The sequence below is a fragment of the Triticum urartu genome, chromosome 2A, assembly GCF_056163025.1.
Source record: "Triticum urartu cultivar PI428250 chromosome 2A, HENAU_Tu73, whole genome shotgun sequence".
NCBI classification, from domain to species: Eukaryota; Viridiplantae; Streptophyta; class Magnoliopsida; order Poales; family Poaceae; genus Triticum; species Triticum urartu.
This window is the reverse complement of record NC_141874.1, coordinates 28,596,946-28,619,179: the sequence shown is the minus strand read 5'-3', so window position 1 is coordinate 28,619,179 and position 22,234 is coordinate 28,596,946. Positions and strand designations below refer to the sequence as shown.

Genomic DNA, 22,234 nt, shown 5'->3' with positions numbered 1-22,234 from the left:
CATTTGAGGATTCCAAGATATTTAGCTCACATCGTAACTTGCAAAATCTCTTCTCATCCAAGGGCTTGGTGAAGATATCTGCCAATTGCTCTTCAGTGTTGACGTGTATGATATCAATATCTTCCTTCACAACATGATCTCTGAAAAAGTGATGACGGATCTCAATGTGCTTTGTCTTCGAGTGCTGAACTGGGTTGTTGGCAATCTTGATGGCGCTTTCGTTGTCGCAGTAGAGTGGTACTTGCTTCAGATGAATGCCATAGTCTTTGAGTGTTTGCTTCATCCACAGAAGCTGAGCGCAGCAAGATCCAGCAGCAATGTGTTCAGATTCAGCAATGGAGGGAGATACACAGTTCTGCTTCTTTGAAGACCAACATACAAGTGATCTTCCCAGAAAATGACATGTGCCTGATGTAGACTTGCGATCCACCTTGTCACCAGCATAATCAGCATCTGAGAATCCAACCAGATCAAACTCTGAGCCCTTTGGATACCATAATCCTAGAGTTGGGGTGTAAGCCAAATATTGAAGAATTCGCTTCACAGCTAAGTGATGCGATTCCTTTGGTGCCGCTTGGAATCGAGCACACATGCAAACACTAAGCATAATATCTGGCCTAGATGCACATAGATAAAGTAAAGAACCAATCATGGAGCAGTATACCTTTTGATCGAACTCTTTACCATTGTCGTCGGGACCCAGATGATGTTTTGCTGGCATTGGCGTCGTGAAGCCTTTGCAGTCTTGCATACCGAACTTCTTCAGGCAATCTTTGAGATACTTCTCTTGAGATATAAAGATGTCGTTGCGTTGCTGTCGTATTTGAAGACCAAGGAAGAACTTCAGCTCTCCCATCATGGACATCTGATATTGCTCTTGCATCATATATCCAAACTCTTCACTGTATTTTTGATTGGTGCAGCCGAAGATAATGTCATCCACATATATTTGGCACACAAACAGTTCACCATCATATGTCTTCGTGAAGAGAGTGGGGTCGAGGGAACCAGGTGTGAAGCCTTTGCTCTTCAGGAAGTATTTGAGTGTGTCATACCAAGCCCGAGGGGCTTGTTTGAGGCCATACAGTGCCTTGTTGAGCTTGTATACCATGTCAGGATGTTTTGGATTTTCAAAGCCAGGCGGTTGTGCAACATACACTTCTTCTTCAATCTTGCCATTGAGAAAAGCGCTCTTCACATCCATTTGATATAGAAGTATGTTATGATGATTTGCATAGGCCAGCAGTATGCGTATGGCTTCAAGTCGAGCCACGGGAGCAAATGTTTCATCGAAGTCAATCCCTTCAACTTGAGTATATCCTCGAGCAACGAGACGAGCTTTGTTTCTGACAACTTGACCATGCTCATCTTGCTTGTTGCGATATATCCATTTGGTGCCTATTATATTGTCCTTCCGAGGATCAGGACGCTTAACCAGTTCCCATACATTATTCAGCTCAAACTATTGAAGCTCTTCTTGCATAGCTTGAATCCATTCAGGTTCCATGAAGGCTTCTTCAGCTTTCTTGGGTTCTATTATTGAGACGAATGCGAAGTGCCCACAGAAATTTGCTAGTTGTGTTGCCCTTAAACGAGTGAGTGGACTGGGTGCATTGATGCTATCAATTATTCTCTCAATCTGCACTTCATTGGCAACACGAGGATGTACAGGGCGAAGATTTTGCTCTTGTTGATTATTGTCATTGTTAGAGGGATTGTCTTCAGGCTGAGCATTGTCTTCAGGTTGATCAGGTGCGGAGATGATAAGTTCCTCTTCAGGTTGAGCTTCAGAAGGTATGATTTCTCTAGTTCCCATAAGTTTGATTGATTCACTAGATGGAACTTCATCTAGCACATTTGGCAGGTGCTCTCTTTGTGAGCCGTTAGTCTCATCGAGCCGCACATCCACTGTTTCAACCACTTTATAATGAAAGAGATTGAAGACTCTGTAGGAGTGCGAATCCTTTCCATATCCAAGCATAAAACCCTCATGTGCTTTTGGTGCAAATTTTGAAGTGTGATGTGGATCCTTGATCCAGCACCTGGCGCCAAATACTCTGAAGTAACTGACATTTGGCTTCTTGCCAGTAAGGAGCTCATAAGATGTCTTGTTCAGAAGCTTGTGAAGATAAACACGGTTGATTGTATGGCATGCAGTATCAATGGCTTCAGGCCAGAATTTTCTTGGAGTCTTGTATTCATCAAGCATCGTTCGGGCCATCTCAATGAGTGTTCTGTTCTTGCGTTCGACGACGCCATTCTACTGTGGCGTGTACGGAGCTGATAATTCATGTGTGATGCCCAAAGTATCAAGATATGTATCAAGGCCAGTGTTCTTGAATTCAGTTCCATTGTCACTTCTGATGTGCTTTATCTTGGCGCCATAGTTGTTCATTGCTCGATTGGCGAAGCGTCTGAAGACATCCTGCACTTCAGTCTTGTAGAGGATTATATGCACCCAAGTATATCTAGAATAATCATCAACAATGACAAAGCCATAGAGACTAGCAGTAGTAGTAAGAGTTGAGTAATGAGTGGGACCGAAAAGATCCATGTGGAGCAGTTCGAAGGGTCGAGTCGTTGTCATGATTGTCTTCGAGGGATGCTTGGCCCTCGTCATCTTTCCTGCTTCACATGCACCGCATAAGTGATCTTTCTTGAACTTGACGCCCTCGATGCCTATGACATGCTTCTTCTTTGCAAGGGTGTGCAGGTTCCTCATGCCAGCATGCCCTAGCCTCCGATGCCAGAGCCAGCATTCTGAAGCTTTTGCTAGAAGACATACGGCAAGTTGTGGTCCTGCTGAGAAATCTACCACGTACAAATCATCTTTCCGATACCCTTCAAACACCAGAGACTTGTCAGATTCCATTAGAACAAGGCAACGATATTTTCCAAACATCACAATCATGTTTAAATCGCAAAGCATTGAGACAGACATTAAGTTGAAGCCAAGGGATTCAACAAGCATGACTTTATCCATGTGTTGATCCTTTGAGATTGCAACTCTACCTAGACCCAATACCTTACTTTTACCAGTGTCAGCAAATGTGATGTGACTTTTGTCGAATGGACATAAGGTTGAGTCCATAAGAAGGCTTCTCTTGCCAGTCATGTGATTGGTACACCCACTACCAATAATCCATTCTAAAGCTGCTGGTGTCATGCCCTACAGTGTAGTTAGGGGGATAGGCTTCATGAAGAGAATTGTGAAGCAAAAACATTTGACGAACCAGTGGGTTATGAAAGCTTAGATCAAGATTTGGACTGATAGGGCGAGTGGCAAGCGATTCAGTAACAAAGTACATAATAAGACCATTTGGGCATTTGATCTTGCGCCCTACAAGATGTTTAAGGTCCCCAGCAATAGCGTCAGACGATTTTGGTTTTCTGCTGGCACTAGTAGAAAATGGAGCTTTAAAACCGGTTCGTAAGGGCCTTTAGTGCCGGTTCCATAACCGGCACTAATTGGTGGGCACTAAACCCCCCCCCCTTTAGTACCGGTTCGGCACGAACCGGTGCTAAAGTGCCACCACGTGGCGTGAGCTCGCGCCCTGGTATGGGGGACCTTTAGTACCGGTTGGTGTTACCAACCGGTACTAAAGGGTTTTTTTTGAAAAAAAATTTGAAAATTTTGGAATTTTTTTATTATTTTTTTTATTTTTAATTTTTCTGAATTATTTGGTGATTTAGTCTCTAATCACCTTTCTTAACTGCTCAAGTGTGGATCACTCATTCCAAATCATCTAACTTCCCGACCAGTCACCCATCCCTCTCACTACTCCAGCCCGAGCACGCTTAATTTTCGAGTTCTATTCTCCTTCGTTTCCAAGTATGCACTTGTTGTTTTCCTAACAATAGTAAGATGTCAATCCTATTAACCCTCAGGAGTTTAGCTTGAGCATGAAGTCATACATTTCACTGTTTGAGTTTGAAACTACTATTCTAAAAAACTGTAATTATTTAGTAACACTAATATTTCTTGAATAAGTTTGACCAGATTTGACCAAAATTCAAAAAATTGAAATAATTATTTAGTAACACTAATATTCTTGAATAATTATGTAGTAACATTAATACTTCTTGAATAAGTAGTTTGACCAGATTTAACAAACAAAATTTAAATAAACTTAAATTTGACCATATCTTTTTTTCCTTTTGGAATTTGAGGATTCTAAAAAATTGCAAACAGGCCGTAGGCAGTTTCCATCGGATGCGGATTTTTGTGCTGAATTTTTTGATATATTATACGTTTTTTCCGACATCGTATGCAAAAGTTATAGCCATTTTACATTTTTCCTACACTTTTTGCAAAACATGTCCAAATTTAAGTTTTCAAATTTTCCTAACGTGTAGATGTAGTAATATAACTACCTCTCGAAGGATTTTATTTTTTGAAGTTTTTATCATTTTCTTTTGATTTTTTCAAAACTGAAATGGCGATACACAGGGGGGAGTAGAGTTTGAAAATTGCCCTATAGTGCCGGTTTGTGTCTTCAACCGGGACTATAGGTTAAGACTCTCTAGTGCCGGTTGGTAACACAAACCGGTACTATAGGTTAGACCTTTAGTACCGGTTTGTGTCACAAACCGTCACTAAAGGTGCTCGTGGGGCCCTGGCCTGCCTGCCACCACCCCTTTAGTACCGGTTCGTGGCACGAACCGGTACTAAAGGTTCATTACGAACCGGCACTAATGCATAGCCATTCGAACCGGCACTATTGATCACATTAGTGCCAGTTTTTTTACAAACCGGCACTAATGTGCTTCACGTTTGACCCTTTTTCTACTAGTGTGGAGACCTTTCCCTGCAAAAGAGAGTTAAGCTTTCTTAGTCACCCACATCTTCAAGGGTGGCTTTAAAGCAATGAGTCTAAGTGCAGCATCTGAGAACTTTGGCTTTGGAGCCCTAGCAAAAAGTCTTGCAGGTGGACAATAGTACTCATAATAATAAGAGGAATAGTTCTTGGTCTTATGAACATGGCGGTTTGATGAACCACGCTCATATTCATAGGCCTGAGTATGGCTTCCCTGCAAAACATTTGTGTTAGTGCGACTCCGGTGAGTCCTCTGTCTGTATGAAGCCTTTGGACCATATGAAGCCTGTGGTCTGGGGTTTGTCTTCTTCACATGTGGTGTCATGATGACATTCACAGGAAGATTCCCCAAACACCTTTTCGGCACCTAGATCTTTTTCATAGGCGGTCCATTCCTGCAGTTAGTACCAATATACCTGGCAAACACTTCACCATTCTGATTCTTAAACAGTTTGTAGTTTGCATCAAAGAATTCATCAATAACAATGGGATTAGCACAAGTGAAGCCAGATAGGGTGGATGGATCCACTGAAGGTTCCTTTGCAGCAACCCATGTGGTTTTGGGGTACTGCTCAGGTTTCTAGTAAGAGCCATCGGCATTCATTTTCCTTTCGAACCCAACACCCTCTTTCCTAGGGTTTCGGTTCAGGATCTGCCTTTTGAGGACATCACATAGTGTCTGATGTCCTTTGAGACTTTTGTACATCCCTGTTTCAAGCAGTGTCTTCAACCTAGCATTCTCATCAGCAATAGCAGTGGTATCCTCAGTAGAGGGGTTAGTTACCACATCAACAGGTGAAGATATTGCAACAGTGGCAGCAGTAGAACATTCAGCAACAGAAGTAGCGTTATCACGCTCATTGCATTTAAGACATGGTGGTTCAAATCCTTCCTGAGCTGAACTGATCTGTTTGGCGCGAAGTGACTCGTTTTCCTTTTGAAGATCTTCATGAGCCGCTCTCAATTTCTCAAGGTCTTGCTTCCTTTGAAGATAATCATAGGAAATCCTTTCATGAGTTGTTGAGAGCGTTTCATGACGACTTTCAAGTTCCTCATACTTAACGTGAAGATTTTTTATGTCTTCAATCAAGGACTGAGATCGAGTCATTTCAGCGTCTAACAGATCATCGCTTTTGTCTAACAGTTTTTGAATGTGTTCCATAGCTTTCTGTTGTTCAGTTGCAATTTTAGCTAGTGTTTTTTAGCTAGGTTTGGAATCACAATCAGAGTCATCGTCACTAGATGTTTGATAGTGAGTCGCGTGTGTGTTTACCTTGGCACCGCGTGCCATGAAGCAGTATGAAGGAGCGGAGTAGTCCTTGTCATTCGCATCGGTGTCGGTGATGAAGTCATTGTCTTCAGTGTTGAAGATGGACTTGGCAACGTAGGCTGTAGCCAGACTCGCAATGCCAGAATCGGACTCCTCCTCAGACTCCACCTCTGCCTCCTCAGAAGCAGACTCCTCCTCAGAATCCATTTCCTTGCCAACAAATGCACGTGCCTTGCCAGATGAGATCTTCTTGTGTGATGAAGACTTTGAGGAAGATATGGAAGAAGACTTTGAGTATTTCTTCTTCTTCTTGTCGTCAGAATCATACTCTTTGCTCTTCTTCATCTTCTTGTTCTCATTGTCCCACTGTGGACACTCAGAGATGTAGTGGCCAGGTTTCTTGCACTTGTGACATGTTCTCTTCTTGTAGTCATGAGTAGAAACTTCATCATTCCTTGAGCTTGATCGTGAAGACTTTCTGAACCCTTTCTTCTTGGTGAATTTTTGGAACTTCTTCACAAGCATAGCAAGCTCCTTTCCAATGTCTTCAGAATCATCAGAACTACTGTCAGATTCTTCTTCAGATGAGGAGATAGCTTTTACCTTCAAGGCACGAGTTCGCCCATAGCTGGGACCGTAGATGTCTCTTTTCTCAGAAAGCTGAAACTCGTGTGTGTTGAGCCTCTCAAGTATGTCAGACGGATCGAGTGTCTTGAAATCAGGGCGTTCTTGAATCATCAGGGCTAGAGTGTCAAACGAACTGTCAAGTGATCTCAGGAGTGTCTTGACGACTTCATGCTTGGTGATCTCAGTGGCGCCGAGGGCTTGAAGCTCATTTGTGATGTCAGTGAGTCGATCAAACGTGAGCTGGACATTCTCATTGTCATTTCTCTTGAAGCGGTTGAAGAGGTTGCGAAGGACACTGATTCTCTGATCTCTCTGGGTGGAGACGCCTTCGTTGACCTTGGAGAGCCAGTCCCAGACTAGCTTGGAAGTCTCCAACGTACTCACACGGCCATACTGTCCTTTGGTCAGATGACCACAGATGATATTCTTGGCAGTAGAGTCCAGTTGAACGAACTTCTTGACATCAGCAGCAGTGACACCTTCTCCAGCCTTGGGAACGCCATTCTTGACGACATACCATAGGTCGACATCAATGGCTTCAAGATGCATGCGCATCTTATTCTTCCAGTAGGGATATTCAGTTCCATCGAAGACGGGGCACGCAGCAGAGACTTTAATTATCCCTACAGTCGACATAGCTAAAACTCCAGGTGGTTAAACCGAATCACACAGAACAAGGGAGTACCTTGCTCTGATACCAATTGAAAGTGCTAGTGATCGACTAGAGGGGGTGAATAGGCGATTTTTATGAAAGTCTTCTAAACAGGGAAGTTTTGAAGACAAACGATGGAAGTAAACCTATTACTACGCAGCGGAAGGTAGACTACACTAGGCAAACCTTAGTCAGGTAATCAACGAAGTGAAAGCACAATGACCTATAGTAGCTAGGCAGTAAGGATCAGGTAGGAAGATATTGTGAAGCCAATCAGAACACGCAGTCACTCAGTGAAGACAAAAGATAATGCAGTCATGCAATGACTTCACAAGGACCAACAGTAAGTAAAGGAAGGGAAGGATGAAACCAGTGACTCGTTGAAGACAATAATTTGTTGGACCAGTTCCAGTTGCTGTGACAACTGTACATCTGGTTAGGGCGGCTAGGTATTTAAACCTGAGGACACACAGTCCCGGACACCCAGTCCTAAACACGCAGCTCAGAACCCTTAGTCCTCACCGTATTCCCCTTGAGCTAAGGTCACGCAGACCTCGCCCAATCACTCTGGTAAGTCTTCAAGGTAGACTCCCAAACCTTCACAGACTTCGTTCACCGGCGGTCCACAATGACTCTTGGATGCTCAGAACGCGACGCCTAACCGGCTGGAGGATTCATAGTCCTCAAGTGTAATAAGTCTTCAGATCACACAGACAGGACGACTTAAGTGATGCCTAACACTCTTTGGCTCTGGGTGGTTAGGACTTTATCCTCGCAAGGAATTCTCTCTCAAAGGCTTTGAGGTGGGTTGCTCTCAAACGACAACAGCCGTACTTTAACTCTGAGCAGCCAACCATTTATGGTTGTAGGGGGTGGGCTATTTATAGCCACTAGGCAACCCGACCTGATTTGTCCGAAATGACCCTGGGTCACTAAGGAACTGACACGTATTCCAACGGTCAGATTTCAAACACACACGGCAACTTTACTTGGGCTACAAGCAAAGCTGACTTGTCCAACTCTGGACAAGATTCGCTCTCATAGTCTTCACTCGAAGACATAGGATTTTGGTTAAGCATCACTTCAGTCATTCTGACTGGTTCTCTTGGACCCCACTTAACAGTACGGTGGTTCCTATGACTCAACAAAGAAAAAAAGAGCTACGAAAGATCTAAGTTTTTGAGCTCCATAGGCTTCATGCGATGTCTTCTCTTGTCATAGTCTTCAATGTGAATATCTTCACATACCACCTTTGACTTCAATGTCTTCATACATTTTTAGGGGTCATCTCTGGTAGGAAAACCAAATCAATGAGGGACTTCTACCTGTGTTATCCTGCAATTCTCACAAACACATTAGTCCCTCAACTAGGTTTGTCGTCAATACTCCAAAACCAACTAGGGGTGGCACTAGATGCACTTACACCATTACCGTTGAATTCGATGATGTCAGTTTTTCTGTGAAGGACGCCCGTACTCGGATGGTCCTTCACCGGTGTGATAGTCCTGACGAGCTCTATCTGGCACACTCCTCTGCCACCGCCTCCACCACCCCAGTCGCCCTCGCTGCAGGTGTCGACCTTTGGCATGCTCGTTTGGGACACCCAAACCCCATCACTTTGCGTCAAATTATTCAGAGTTTTTCATTCTCATGCAATAAGATCGACGACCATACTTGTGAGGCTTGTCGTCTTGGCAAGCACATTCGTCTTTCCTTTAGCGCTTCTACCACTATTTCCACTTTTCGGTTTCAGTTATTGCATAGTGATGTTTGGACATCCCCGGTTGCGAGCAACACGGGCTACCTATACTATTTGGTGATCTTTGATGATTTCTCTCATTATGTGTGGACATTTCCTCTTCGTCGCAAGTCCGACGCCCTTGCCACACTCACCGCCTTTTATTCCTATGTCACCACACAGTTCGGTCGTCCTATCCTTGCATTACAAACTGAAAACGGAAAAGAGTTTGACAACATCGTTGTTCATAACCTTCTAGCCTCTCACGGCATTATCTTCCACCTCACCTGTCGCTACACGTCCCAACAAAATGGCCGTGCCGAGCGTATCCTTCGCACTCTTAACGACTGCGTCTGCATGTTGCTCTTTCACTCTAACGTGCCTCCCCGATTTTGGTTGGACGCTCTCGCCACCGCCACTCTCCTCATCAACATCCGTCTGTGTCGCCCATGCTGGAACTATGCCCCTCATCATCTCCTGTTTGGTGCGCCCCCATCTTATGATGGCCTTCGCATCTTTGGTTGTCTCTGCTATCCTAGCATCGCCGCCACTGTGCCTCATAAGTTTGCACCTCGCTCTGTCGCTTGCATGTTCCTCGACTACCCACCTAACACCAAAGGATACCGCTGCTACGATCCCGTCTCACATCGTGTATTCACCTCCCAGCATGTTTATTTTGATGAGAAGGTGTTTCCCTTTCAGCAGGTACCTCCCGTCGCCCCGTCGCCGCCGGCCACCGGCGGCCCACTAGCGACCCCGTCAGGTGGACGGCCCCACTCGGTTCTTGGACCGCCTCTGGGCTTTGGTGGTCCTCGCGCCGTGGGACAAGCTATGCCTCGCGCCCCCACGTCGCCCTCGCCGACTTCCTTAGGGGCCTCGGCATCACCCATCTCGCCAGCCGCCGCTTCGCCAGTATCTTCGTCGGCCGCTGCGTCGCCGACATCTTCGCCGGCTGCCGCGTCGCCGGTATCTTCACCGGCCTCTTCGCCGGCCGCCGTGTCGCCGGTATCTTCACCGGCCACCTCGGGGGCCGCCCCGTCGCCGGCCCCATCGCCGGCTGCCACGCCGGCTGCCTCGCAGGCAGCATCGCCGGCCGTCTCGCCGCCCGTCTCGCCCCGTCACACAGGCCCGAGCTGGCGTTCATCATCCGAGTCTGCGTTACTCGAGCGACGAGTACCTCCTCGCCGCCTGCAGCGCGGAGCCATCCCCTATTCCTGCTTCCGCTCGCGTAGCCCTTCGTGATCCTCACTGGCTTGCCGCGATGCAGGAAGAGTTCGACGCTCTCCATCGGAACCGCATCTGGACACTGGTTCCCCGGCCTCCTCGCGCCAATGTCATCAGCGGCAAGTGAGTCTTTCGCCACAAGACCCGCTCGGATGGTACACTTGAGCTCTACAAGGCTCGCTGGGTGATTCGTGGTTTTCGACAGCGCGCTGGAGTTGACTTCACTGAGACGTTTGTACCGGTTGTCAAACCGGGCACGATCCATACCGTCCTCCAACTTGCGGTGTCCCGAGGCTGGCCAGTTCAAAAGATGGTTGTCTTCAACGCCTTTCTCCACGGCCATCTTGAGGAGCAGGTTTATTGTGAGCAGCCCACCGGTTTTGTCGACGCATCTCTTTCTGGCCATGTGTGTTTGCTCTCCCGGTCTCTATACGGGCTCAAGCAAGCACCTCACAGTTGGTACCAGCGGATCGCCGGGTTTCTTCAGACACTGGGCTTCAGCGTCACTCGCTCGGACGCCTCACTGTTTGTCTATCGCCATGGTGACATGACTGCATATTTTCTCCTCTACGTCGACGACATCATCCTGACGACCTCCTCCGCAGCTCTTCTTTAGCAGATTACTCTCCGGCTGCGTGACGAGTTCACCATCAAGGACTTGGGTGCTCTACATTATTTTCTTGGCATTGAGGTCGTTCGGCGACCGAATGGCTTCTTTCTTCGTCAGCAGAAGTATGCACACGAGCTCCTTGAGCGTGCTGGCATGCTCAACTGTCACCCTGTTGCTACTCCTGTTGACACGAAGGCCAAGGTTTCTGCTCTTGAGGGCTCGCTAGCGTCGGATACTCCCTTCTACCGGTCCATTGTCAGTGTTCTTCAGTATCTGACTCTCACCCGATCAGATCTACAGTATGCAGTTCAGCAGGTGTGTCTCCACATGTACGCCCCTCGTGACTCCCATTGGACTCTCGTGAAGCGGATCCTTCGTTACATTCGTGGCACGATAACTCTTGGGCTCACCCTCACGGCGTCCGCTTCTCTAGAGATGGTGGCCTACTCCGAGGCAGACTGGGCTGGCTGCCCCGACACCCGTCGGTCCACCTCCGGCTACTGCGTTTACCTCGGTCCTTCACTCGTCTCGTGGTCGTCCAAGTGACAACCCACAGTATCGCGCTCCAGCGCGGAGGCTGAGTACCGAGATGTGGCTAACGCTGTTGCCGAGTGCACCTGACTATGACAGTTACTTCAGGAGCTGCATCACGATATCTCCCAGGCTACGGTTGTCTACTGCAACGACGTCTCTGCGGTGTACCTCTCCGTCAACCCCGTTCATCATCGCCGGACTAAGCACATTGAGCTGGGCATTCACTTTGTGCACGAGCTGCACAACAGTTCGCCGATGTGATGACAAAGGGCCTGCCGACTTCCACCTTCGAGGAGTTTCGTTCCAGTCTCTGCGTCACTGGCGCCGCTTCGACGGGGGGGGGGGGGGGGGGGGGGGTTGAGTATATTGTGTACGTGTATATTGTGTATTGAGTCCACCTCCTGTTTCCTTTGTATAGTCGAGGTTGTGGCCCCTTTCTGTACTCATATATACGTGTTTGGTGCACCGATCAATGCAATGTGTTTGCACAGCCTATACTTCATGTTCTACAGTTGTTACTATCTCACCTAACTAACTAACTCAGGTACGAGTACGATTGCGATCCGGTTGTTCGGCACATCGACCTCCCTTTTCCTGTACATCATGACTCGTTATATTAAGGAGACCGACCAGTTTCAGTTCCATGCACGGAATCCATCCATTCTCTCGCGTTTTTCACACTACTTTTTCCGCAACAAATAGGTTTTTGTCTGGCTCTTGACGATGTGAACTTCCCCTCAGATAACAAGAAACTTAACCAAGGTCAAGCACAGGATCTTGACGCCTCTCCAAGTCACTGGTGTCATAACTCTATTTTTCTGTTGTTGGAATGGGTGTCAAAGCTCTGAATGTTCAGGATCGCTCTCCTGTTCTTAAGTTAAGTTCAGAATGAGCATACCGCTGCGCAAAGACATTAATAAAATAGAACGGTGGATATCGAATGTGGCGGGATAACAACTAGGATCAGCTAAGAAGTTACGGGTTCATTTTCTCGGAAAGATTCGCTGGTTATATCTTCTTAAATTAGCCCTCAAAAATATCTTTTTTTGCGAGGAAAATTTCCTATTTATTCATCAACTATCAAGGTAGTATAAAGAATACCATATAAGTAAACAATACATCCAGATCCGTAGACCATTTAACGACGACTACAAGCACTGGAGCAAGCTAAAGGTGCACATCTCTGTGCTAAGCGTGGATTGACGCTTATAGTGACTGATAGCTGGCTAGACTCTACTCCAAGCTTCCTGATCAGTAGCCTGTTGGCGGACTGCTCGGCGAATGCTTTCGTTGAATAAAGCTCTCACAAGTTCCCTGCAAAAAAAAGCCAAAGGTGCACCGCCGTCAGCCCTCCACCCTCATCGGAGACGGGCAAACCTTGCTTTAGTAGAAAGTTGGAAAGACGTTGTGCTAAGCCTCATAGGACCAGCGCACCAGGACAACAACCGCCGCTGATGAAGAGATGTGTAGATCAGAAGAATCCAATATGTAGGCACATAAACACAAACGAACAAAGATCGAATCCACGTAGATCCATCAAAGACAATAATAGCCGGCCGAATCCTGTGAGATCCACCGGGTTTAAAATGAGTCCGCTGACATAGGCCTCATATAAAGGACCAAACTTCTCCTTAAGCAATAAAGTAAGTGTTCATTGTAATAAGTGGAACACCAATTAACTGTTCATCAAATAAAGATCAAAATAAGTGGAGCACAAGTTAAGTGTTCGTGGAATACAAATTAAATGTTCATCCGATAATTTTACACCAATTTAATGATTAACCCTGCAATGATTGAGGTATCTGTCCTACCTTTCACATCGTATGCTTACATATTCTTAGTTGTGAGTTTTTTACATCCACTCTTAATTATGCTAAATGTCTCATAATTAATTTATTAATTAAATTTTAATTTAATTTGGTATAGACGATGATCATTGCTTCCTTGTTTTGCCCTAAGCTCTTTATTCAATGCTGTCTACAAATAGACATAGAAAACGCTGTCCACTTCAACAACAGAACGTGAACACTGAACAGGTCGCAACAGAGGCATGAAACCAGCCTCATTGGGCAGGGACGCGTGAAGCGTGCATGCATGCGCCCTTTTGCGTCTCCACCGGTCCTCTTTAGACGGCAGCTACATATATATATCCCTGTACTGCCCGCTCCATGGACCATAGCTCGTCAAGAAAGCAGCTCGATCAAAGACTCTCCACTCCACACCTGTGCCTGAGGTACCAAAAACACCAGTAAAATGGCTGCCCAGAACAAGGAGGTGGATGCCCTGGTCCAGAAGATCACCGGACTCCACGCCGCCATCGCCAAGCTGCCGTCGCTCAGCCCGTCCCCGGACGTCGACGCACTCTTCACCGAGCTGGTCACTTCGTGCGTTCCCCCGAGCCCCGTGGACGTGACCAAGCTCGGCCCGGAGGCGCAGGAGATGCGGGAGGGCCTCATCCGCCTCTGCTCCGAGGCCGAGGGGAAGCTGGAGGCGCACTACTCCGACATACTCGCCGCCTTCGACAACCCGCTCGACCACCTCGGCATGTTCCCCTACTACAACAACTACATCAACCTCAGCAAGCTCGAGTACGAGCTCCTGGCGCGCTACGTGCCCGGCGGCATCGCCCCGGCCCGCGTCGCCTTCATCGGCTCCGGCCCACTGCCGTTCAGCTCTTTCGTCCTCGCTGCGCGCCACTTGCCTAACACAATGTTCGACAACTACGACCTGTGCGGCGCGGCCAACGATCGCGCCAGCAAGCTGTTCCGCGCGGACAAGGACGTGGGCGCCCGCATGTCGTTCCACACGGCCGATGTTGCGGACCTCGCCGGCGAGCTCGCTAAGTATGACGTTGTCTTCCTGGCTGCGCTCGTGGGCATGGCCGCGGAGGACAAGGCCAAGGTGATCGCGCACCTCGGTGCACACATGGCAGACGGGGCGGCCCTCGTTGTACGCAGTGCGCAAGGGGCACGGGGGTTCCTGTACCCGATCGTAGACCCCCAGGACATCGCCGGAGGCGGGTTCAAGGTGCTGGCCGTGTGCCACCCCGACGACGACGTGGTGAACTCCGTTATCATCGCACAGAAGTCCAAGGACTTGCATGCCAATGGACTTCACCGTGGGCATGGTGGACAGTGCGCGCATGGCACGGTGCCAGTGGTCAACCCACCGTGCAGGTTTGGTGAAATGGTGACAGACATGACCCAGAAGAGAGAGGAGTTTGCCAACGCCGAAGTGGTCTTTTGATCGATCGTCCAGAGGCAGTAGTGGTTGTGCATGTGCGATCATCATCCATGCCTCGCTGATTGATCGCTTGCAACTGTACGTGTTATTTTCCCTACTACTACTACTACTTACTACTACTACTACTGCATTTCAAGTCATGTGTTGTTTGTACTCAATAATGTAAGTGTGATGTTTACACGTGAATTTCTTGTACACCTTTGTACGTGTAAGTGTGGACAATGATGAATTTTAGTTCACAAATAGAGAGTACATACTCGTACGGGAAATTCATATTGTCAATTAGAGAGGCGATATAAGGAAATTCCTATTTGCCGCTCGTTGCGGCAAGTAGTCGACGCAACACACAGGGGCAAATCTGACAAGCGTTCAGATGGGCCAGCCCGTTCAAACAATTGTGCGAATCTGGTTTTGGGAACCTTCTAGAAGTTCCTGAACCGGTTTTTCTATTTCCTTTTTGTTTCTTTTCTTTTTCTATTTTTTCATTTTAATTTTTCCTATTCTTTTTCTGTTTTCTTTTCTTTTCTTTGCTCTTTCATTTTTTTATTTTTTCATGTTTCTTTTGTTTCAAGATTTCAAATATTTATTCAGAATTTTATAACATATTTTTGTTGTCAAAATTTGCTCTCAGTTTCAGAAAACGTTCAGAGATTTCATAAAATGTTCCCATTGTCAAATTTTCTTCATAATTTCAAAAAATGTTCATGTTTCAAAAAGTCTTTCGGGAATTTCAAAAAATGTTATTCTTTTAAATTTTGTTACCAATTTCAAAAAATGTGTAGTAAATTCAAAAAAATGTTCTCGTTTTCAAATATTTGATACGTTCATGTTTTGAAAAACTGTTCAGGAATTTCATAAAGTGTTCCTGTTTTCAAATTTTGTTCACAATTTCAAAAAAATGTTTGTGTTACAAAGAGACTTTCAGGAATTTCAACAAAATAATATTGTTTTATTTTTTTTCATAATTTCAGAAACTGTTTGTGTTGTAAAAAATGTTCCATAAATTCAAAAAAACGTTCTCGTTTTCCAATATTTGTTACGTTCATGTTTTGAAAAATGTTCAGGAATTTCATAAAATGCTCCCATTTTCCAATTATGTTCACAATTTCAAATAATGTATGTGTTTCAAAAAGTATTTGTGGAATTTCAAAAAAAGTTCTTGTTCTAAATTTTTATCACAATTTAAAATAATGTTCAGTAAATTCAAAATAATGTTCTCATTTTCAAATAATTTGTTACGTACATGTTTTGAATTTTTTTCAGGAATTTGATAAAATTTCCCGGTTTTCAAATTTTGTTCACAATTTCAAAAAATGTTCATGGTTCAAAAAGTCTTTCAGGAATTTCAGAAAATGTTCTTGTTATAAATTTTGTGCAAAATTTCAGAAAACGTTCATGTTTTGAAAAATGTTCATTAATTTCAAAAAGATGTTCTCGTTTTCAAATTTTTGTTATGTTCATGTTTTAAAAATTTGTTCTCTTTTTCGAAATATGTTCAGGATGTCATTCATAAAATGTTCATGTTTCAGAAAATGTACAGGATTTCGAAATATGTTCTCATTTCCAAAGTTGGCTCCCAATTTCAGAAAAATGTTCACGCTTCAAAAAAAGTTCAAGAATTTCAGAAAATGTTTCTTGTTTTCAAAAATATTCACAACGTCAGAAAAGTTTCAATTTTTCCAAAATTGTTCATGTTTTAGAAAACTGTTAGGTTTTGTACCAAATGTCCGAGTTTTTTCAAAATTCGGATTAGAAAAATTGATCACATTTTTTTAGAAAATAAGCTTAGAATATCAGAAAATATTTGTGGCATTTTGAATTGTTTGAAATTTTGAAGAAATGTTTCTAAACTATTTTTTCTAAATTCTCAACCCTTTTGGATGTTGTTTTAGTCTTCCGCGCTTAAACATTCAATAGCACCTTTGTCGTCTAGTGGGTAGCTGGTCGCGGTCTCTGCTATCTCGTGTGCGTGAGGTGGTGGGATCGAATCCTAGCGTAGCCAACCTGTTTGTCGGCGTTTTTTCAGGTCACCCGCTGTACACGAAACACAGGTGGCTTTCGCGTCGATGGGCCGGCCCAGTCGTGCATCGTGCATGTGCGTCGAGCTTCTGTTTGAGGCATAATGCATGGTATATTTCTAAAAAAAGGCATAATGCATGGTATAGGAGGTCCTATGTGCCGCATTTTGCGGCGAATAGCCAGCGTGATGCACACAGGAGGCGTCCGACTGGGCCGGCCCAGTATGAGGACCCCGAGGTGTGTCTACAGCGGTAAAAAATTGCAAAACAGGAAATGACGCCATGAGGAATCAAACCTACGACGTCCCTATCCTCAACAAGCGCTGCTAACCACAGGACTGAACGGCCGCATATGAACTATACCGCATCGCGATTGTATTTAAGAACTTTGTATTGTGGGATATTTCTCTTACATGTTATTTTCTGTACATGTACTGCAGCATACAGATTTGAATATGTGATTATTTTTGGAGATTTGAAATACCTGAAAATTTTCTGAAGTTGTCAACGAAATTTGAAAACGCAAAATATTTTCAAAATTACGAACAATTTTTTCAAAACACGAACATTTTTTGGAATTATGAATTTTTCCAAAACGCAATTTTTTCAAAAGTTCCAAAAACATGAACATTTTTGGAATATGTGAACAAAATTGGACAAGCTGCAATATTTTTTAAAATTAGAGAAAATTTTCCATATTTATGACAAATTTCAGAAATGAGAACATTTATTCAAATTCCTCGAACATATTTTGACTTTGCCAACTAATTTTCATAAACATGATTTTTTTTAAAACAAATAAAAGTGGGAACTTTTTTGGAATTACCGATCATTTTGTGGATAAAGTGATAAAATGCAAACAAAATTTTAAATTCTGAACATTTGCTGAAAAGTTGTGAAAAGGTCTGAAAAGATACCATAAGCCGCTGAAGATTTGATCTTTTTTCTAAAAGATTGAAACTGACTTTTTTGGAACGCGAACATTATTTGGGAAAACTCATTATTTTTATGGAAAAACGGAAGAAAATTGAATAGGAGAACATTTTTCGAAATTCCGAACTTTTCTTGAAAATGCAAACGTTTTTGGAAAACAAGAATTGTTTTTCAAAACGTGAATTTTTTTAAAAAATATTTTAAAAATTACGAACAACTTTTAGAAAAACACGAAACTTTTTTTAAATTCTCACGCACATTTTTGAATTTGCGAATTTTTCAATGTGACATTTAGTTGAGAAAAAAATTCCGAAACAGCATTTGCTGAAGTTGTGAACAAATATGGATAACTGGAACATTTTTAAAGTTGTCAAACATTTTTGAATTTGTGTACAAATTTTGTATCATGGACATTCTTTTTACTATGCAAAAAGAATTTAAAAAGGACCTTTTTGTGAATAAAATTTTGAATTTATATTGAAGTTCTTGAATACTTTTTATTTTGTGAATAAAATTTAAAATGCGGACCTTTTTTCAAATCTGTTTTTATGAATTTTAGGAAACAATTCAAAAAGCGAACAAAACTTGAAATTTTAAACTTTTTAGAATTCCGAACATTTTTTCTATTGAAGCGAACAAAATTTGAAATTCTAGTTTTTTGGAATTTCTGAAGATTTGTTTTTTGGAATTTTGAAATAAAAAAAGAAAAAGTGCAAGAAAATAAAGTGAAAAATGAAAAAGAAGAGAAATAGAAAAAATAAAAAGAAACAGAAATTGCAAAAGAAAAAACCAGTTTCAGGAATCTACTAGAAGGTTCCAAATCAGAAAATAAAAACGCTTGGAAACATCATAGAAGGTTCCCAAAACCGGTATCCCTGAAGCACTAAATGGGTTGGCCCACCCCAAAACGGTCGCTCGATCCCTTGTGCGAAACAGCGACAACTTGTCGCAAAGAGAGACAAATAGGGTATTCCAGGTCCCACGATATAAGGGAGAACATGAGTTGGAGGACTCCTTCCAATAAGGTCCGGCCCTCTGACGGGGGGGCTGGAGGGGCGACCGCCCCGGGCCCCCAACCTGGCCTCAATCGCCCAAAGGCCTAGACGCACGCACTAGCAGCTACGGAAATGACCACGCGAATGCTACACTGAGATCGTTCATTGCTGCAACCCTAGAGATCCGACATGACCATGTCGTATCGCTGCGAACCCTAGCTTTTGGCCTACACCACCGCATCCACCTTGTACTTCGATTCGAGGGGCCAAGTTCGTCCACTTCTTGGTGCATCTCTTCTGCGGCTCCGCGTCAATATGCGGCGACCTATCCTTCCTTCGGTCCTTCCTGATTCCCCCCTCGTCCACCTATCGCTGATTTGTGATCTAATCTGTTATATCGCACATGTCATGTACTTGATGAATCTGTTCAAAAAACTCCGCAAGTAGAACCAGCTATGGAAGTACAATTTGATACATGACAGACTTAATGTGTGCACGCAGAGACACGTTAGGGACATGAAAGCTGCAAGAGATGCAGCGGTGAGAGCACATGTTGAAGTAGTAGCAGCACAGTTAGCAACTAGAACAGCGGCCGTGGAGGAGCTTGTTGGGCTTTGTGACTTGCTAGGATTTGACCCACCTGGTAATAGGAGAAGGCTCGGGAGGTCGATTAAAACCTTCGAGCAGTGGATAGAGCATGAGCCTCTGGAGAGGTGGTCTTTACTACATGACACACAGGGAGCAAGGTAGGGTGTCATGACTACCAACCTCATAGAAACATACAACTTTGTCCTCAGAGGAAATCAGGCATTGCCACTTACAACCATCGTTGAGGGTATTTTCTATGGAACCGTGAAGTATTTCAGAGATAGATGTTAAAAAGCATAGCAACATAGCTTGAACAACCCAAGCACACGTTACTGTGAAAGGATTATGAAGTACATGGAAGAAAAGATGGAAAAAGCTAGGTCACACGCTTTAGTCCCCGTTGGTTATCAAGAAAGAAGGTCTGAGATCCGCTTAGCTAACAAAAAATTTGGCTATGCAAATGAGCTGAGGACCCATGAGGTCAAAATTAGAAATGAAGTCTGGCCAACATGTGAGTGCACATGCAACAAACCGAAGTTGCTTCACCTACCATGCTCCCATATACTTGTTGCTTGCGGGCAGCTTGGAATGGACGCAATCTCGTTCGTGTCTCCATATTTTTTGAAAGAGTCCGTCCTTAATACATGGACATGTGAGTTGCTAGGATTTCGCTCAATGAGTAACTTCAACACCATTAATCGTGTTGAAAGGCGGTACATTTCAGACCTAGAGAATATGCATACAAGTAGAGGTAGACGACAGTGTCGGCGCATCCGGAATGATACGGATGAATCTGAAGCGGGAGGCGCCACTATACAATGCATTTTATGCAATGAATTTGGCCATAGGGACACTAATTCTCCCACTTTCGCCACTGCCAATGGTACTAGGCGTGGAAGAGGCAACCGGGGACGAGGAGGAAGAGGAGGAAGAAGGAGAGGAAGAAGCTAGGCTGCGTGGCACTATGTTTGAAATTTGTATTAAATGTGGCACTAAGTTCTAAATTTGTATTAAGTGTGGCACTAAGTTCTAAAGTTGTATTAAGAGTGGCACTAAGTTCTAAATTCGTATTAAGTGTGGCACTATGTTTGAAATTTATATTAAGTGTGACACTATGTTTGAAATTTGTATGTGCAGGAATGGCGGGAATGTGGTTGCTTAGTCCTGGCATTGCAAGAAAGCATCATGCTGCGATAGGTTCTGAGCGCAAGCTTGAGGCGCTGGTCACTCGCACTCAAAAGGAATACTGGAAGATACACGAGGGATGGGTTGAGTGGTACATATGTATGTATGCGAGAGACATATTCTGCCTATGTATGTGTGTGACTTATATCTAGCTATGTATGCAGCAGACATATTTCTACCTATGTATGTGAGACACATATTTTTATTCATTCGCATTGTTAATGAGTTACATTTCTAGAGAGACTGCTACAGATAATTAAGATACAAGTACATGAGAATTAAACGGTACGACTGAGCTTAAATAATACATCATACATACTACATGAAGACATCATTGTCATCCTCCGTCGATCCAACACTCTTGCCCTTCAATGATGAGGCACTCTTGCCCTTCGACGATGCGGGTGTCTTGGCCTTGGTGCTTGGCATGAATATATCGTCTTCGTCTTCACTGTCGGTAGTCCATACATAAGTATGTTCTGCTGCAATCCTTAGGAAAGTTGCACTCTTATGTTGTTGCTTCTTCCACCTTCGATGCAACCAGAGAAGTTCTTACCTTATCTCCTCAAATGTCCTTGCAGGCCACCCGCACCTACTCAATGCGTGACCCAACTCATTCAGTACGGTGTCACTACTGATGAGTTTGTCCCATGGAACTATCCTATTGTCTATCTTGAAATTGTTGGCTAACCTCAGAAGACATTTCTACATACTCAGGTGGAAACTACGATCGAAAGGGTAATCAGACATCTTGACGAGACTACAATGCTGCTTACCAACCTTTGTGAATGGGGGAGGGGTTATAGGTTGAGAAGAGAAAGATGGCGGGAACAGAAGGGTTGGAGGGAAAGGGTTGGCAGGAAAGAAGTTGGCGGGAAAGGGTTGCCTGGAACATATTATGAAAAAGTGTTGCAGAAAATTAGGCCAGGCTCGAGCGAGGGTGGTGGGATAAAATTATGGTCCGAAATATAGTTCCATTAGCTCATAAATTTGGTACCATGTCTTCTTAGCCTAAGCCGATTGGAAATAATTGTTCACGGGTAAGACGATTAGTTCCAATCGTCTTACAGGAGGCCGACTAGAGGGTAATCAGCTTACCCGAGGCCGACTAGAGGCAGTGGTTAAGCCGACTGGTCAGTCGGGCTGGTGTAAGCCGACTGGACCCTAATCGGCTACGTGTAAGACGATTAGTTTCAGTCGGCTTACCCCAAGCCGACGTCGTATTCTTTGTGTAATATATCAAAACCGTGTATTATTTTTCAAATTTTATAAAAAATATTGTTTAAAAATTTATTCTTTTTAGTCAGTTGCATGTCCACCAATAGAGTTGTAACCGCAAGTGTTGCAACCTAAGTGCAACTGCATATGGCCCCAATGGGACTACAATCGGGTCCGGTAGTGTTTTTCCATGGCTAATTGCATGTCCACTAGAAGTTGTAACCGCAAGCATTGTATCCAATTGCAACTGCATAGGTCAACAACGCGACTGCAAGTATTGCCACCCTAACTACAACTTCAATGACCCCCAATCGATTGCAACTAGCGGCTAATCTTCTTCTTCTTCTTTAAAAAATCAAGTTTTTGCAAACCTAATTGTTTTTAAATTTGATATTTTTAAAAATCATGGTCATCTAAATTTGGTGATTCTTTCCAGGTGTGCAAACATTCTTTACTCCGAGCATACTTTTTTCAAATTCATGAACATTTTTTGCACATGTAGTACTACCAACCCAGCAGACAACAGCCCAAAACAAAAGCTTTCTTTTGTCTCGCATATGAGGTAGAAGAACAATGCAGTGA

The 22,234-nt window shown here is 44.1% G+C and overlaps 1 pseudogene; it reads left to right on the top strand.

Moving 5' to 3' along the window:
- Window positions 1-13,626: 13,626 nt before the first annotated feature.
- Window positions 13,627-14,967, top strand: LOC125535247 (putative nicotianamine synthase 2 pseudogene; annotated as a pseudogene).
- Window positions 14,968-22,234: the final 7,267 nt, after the last annotated feature.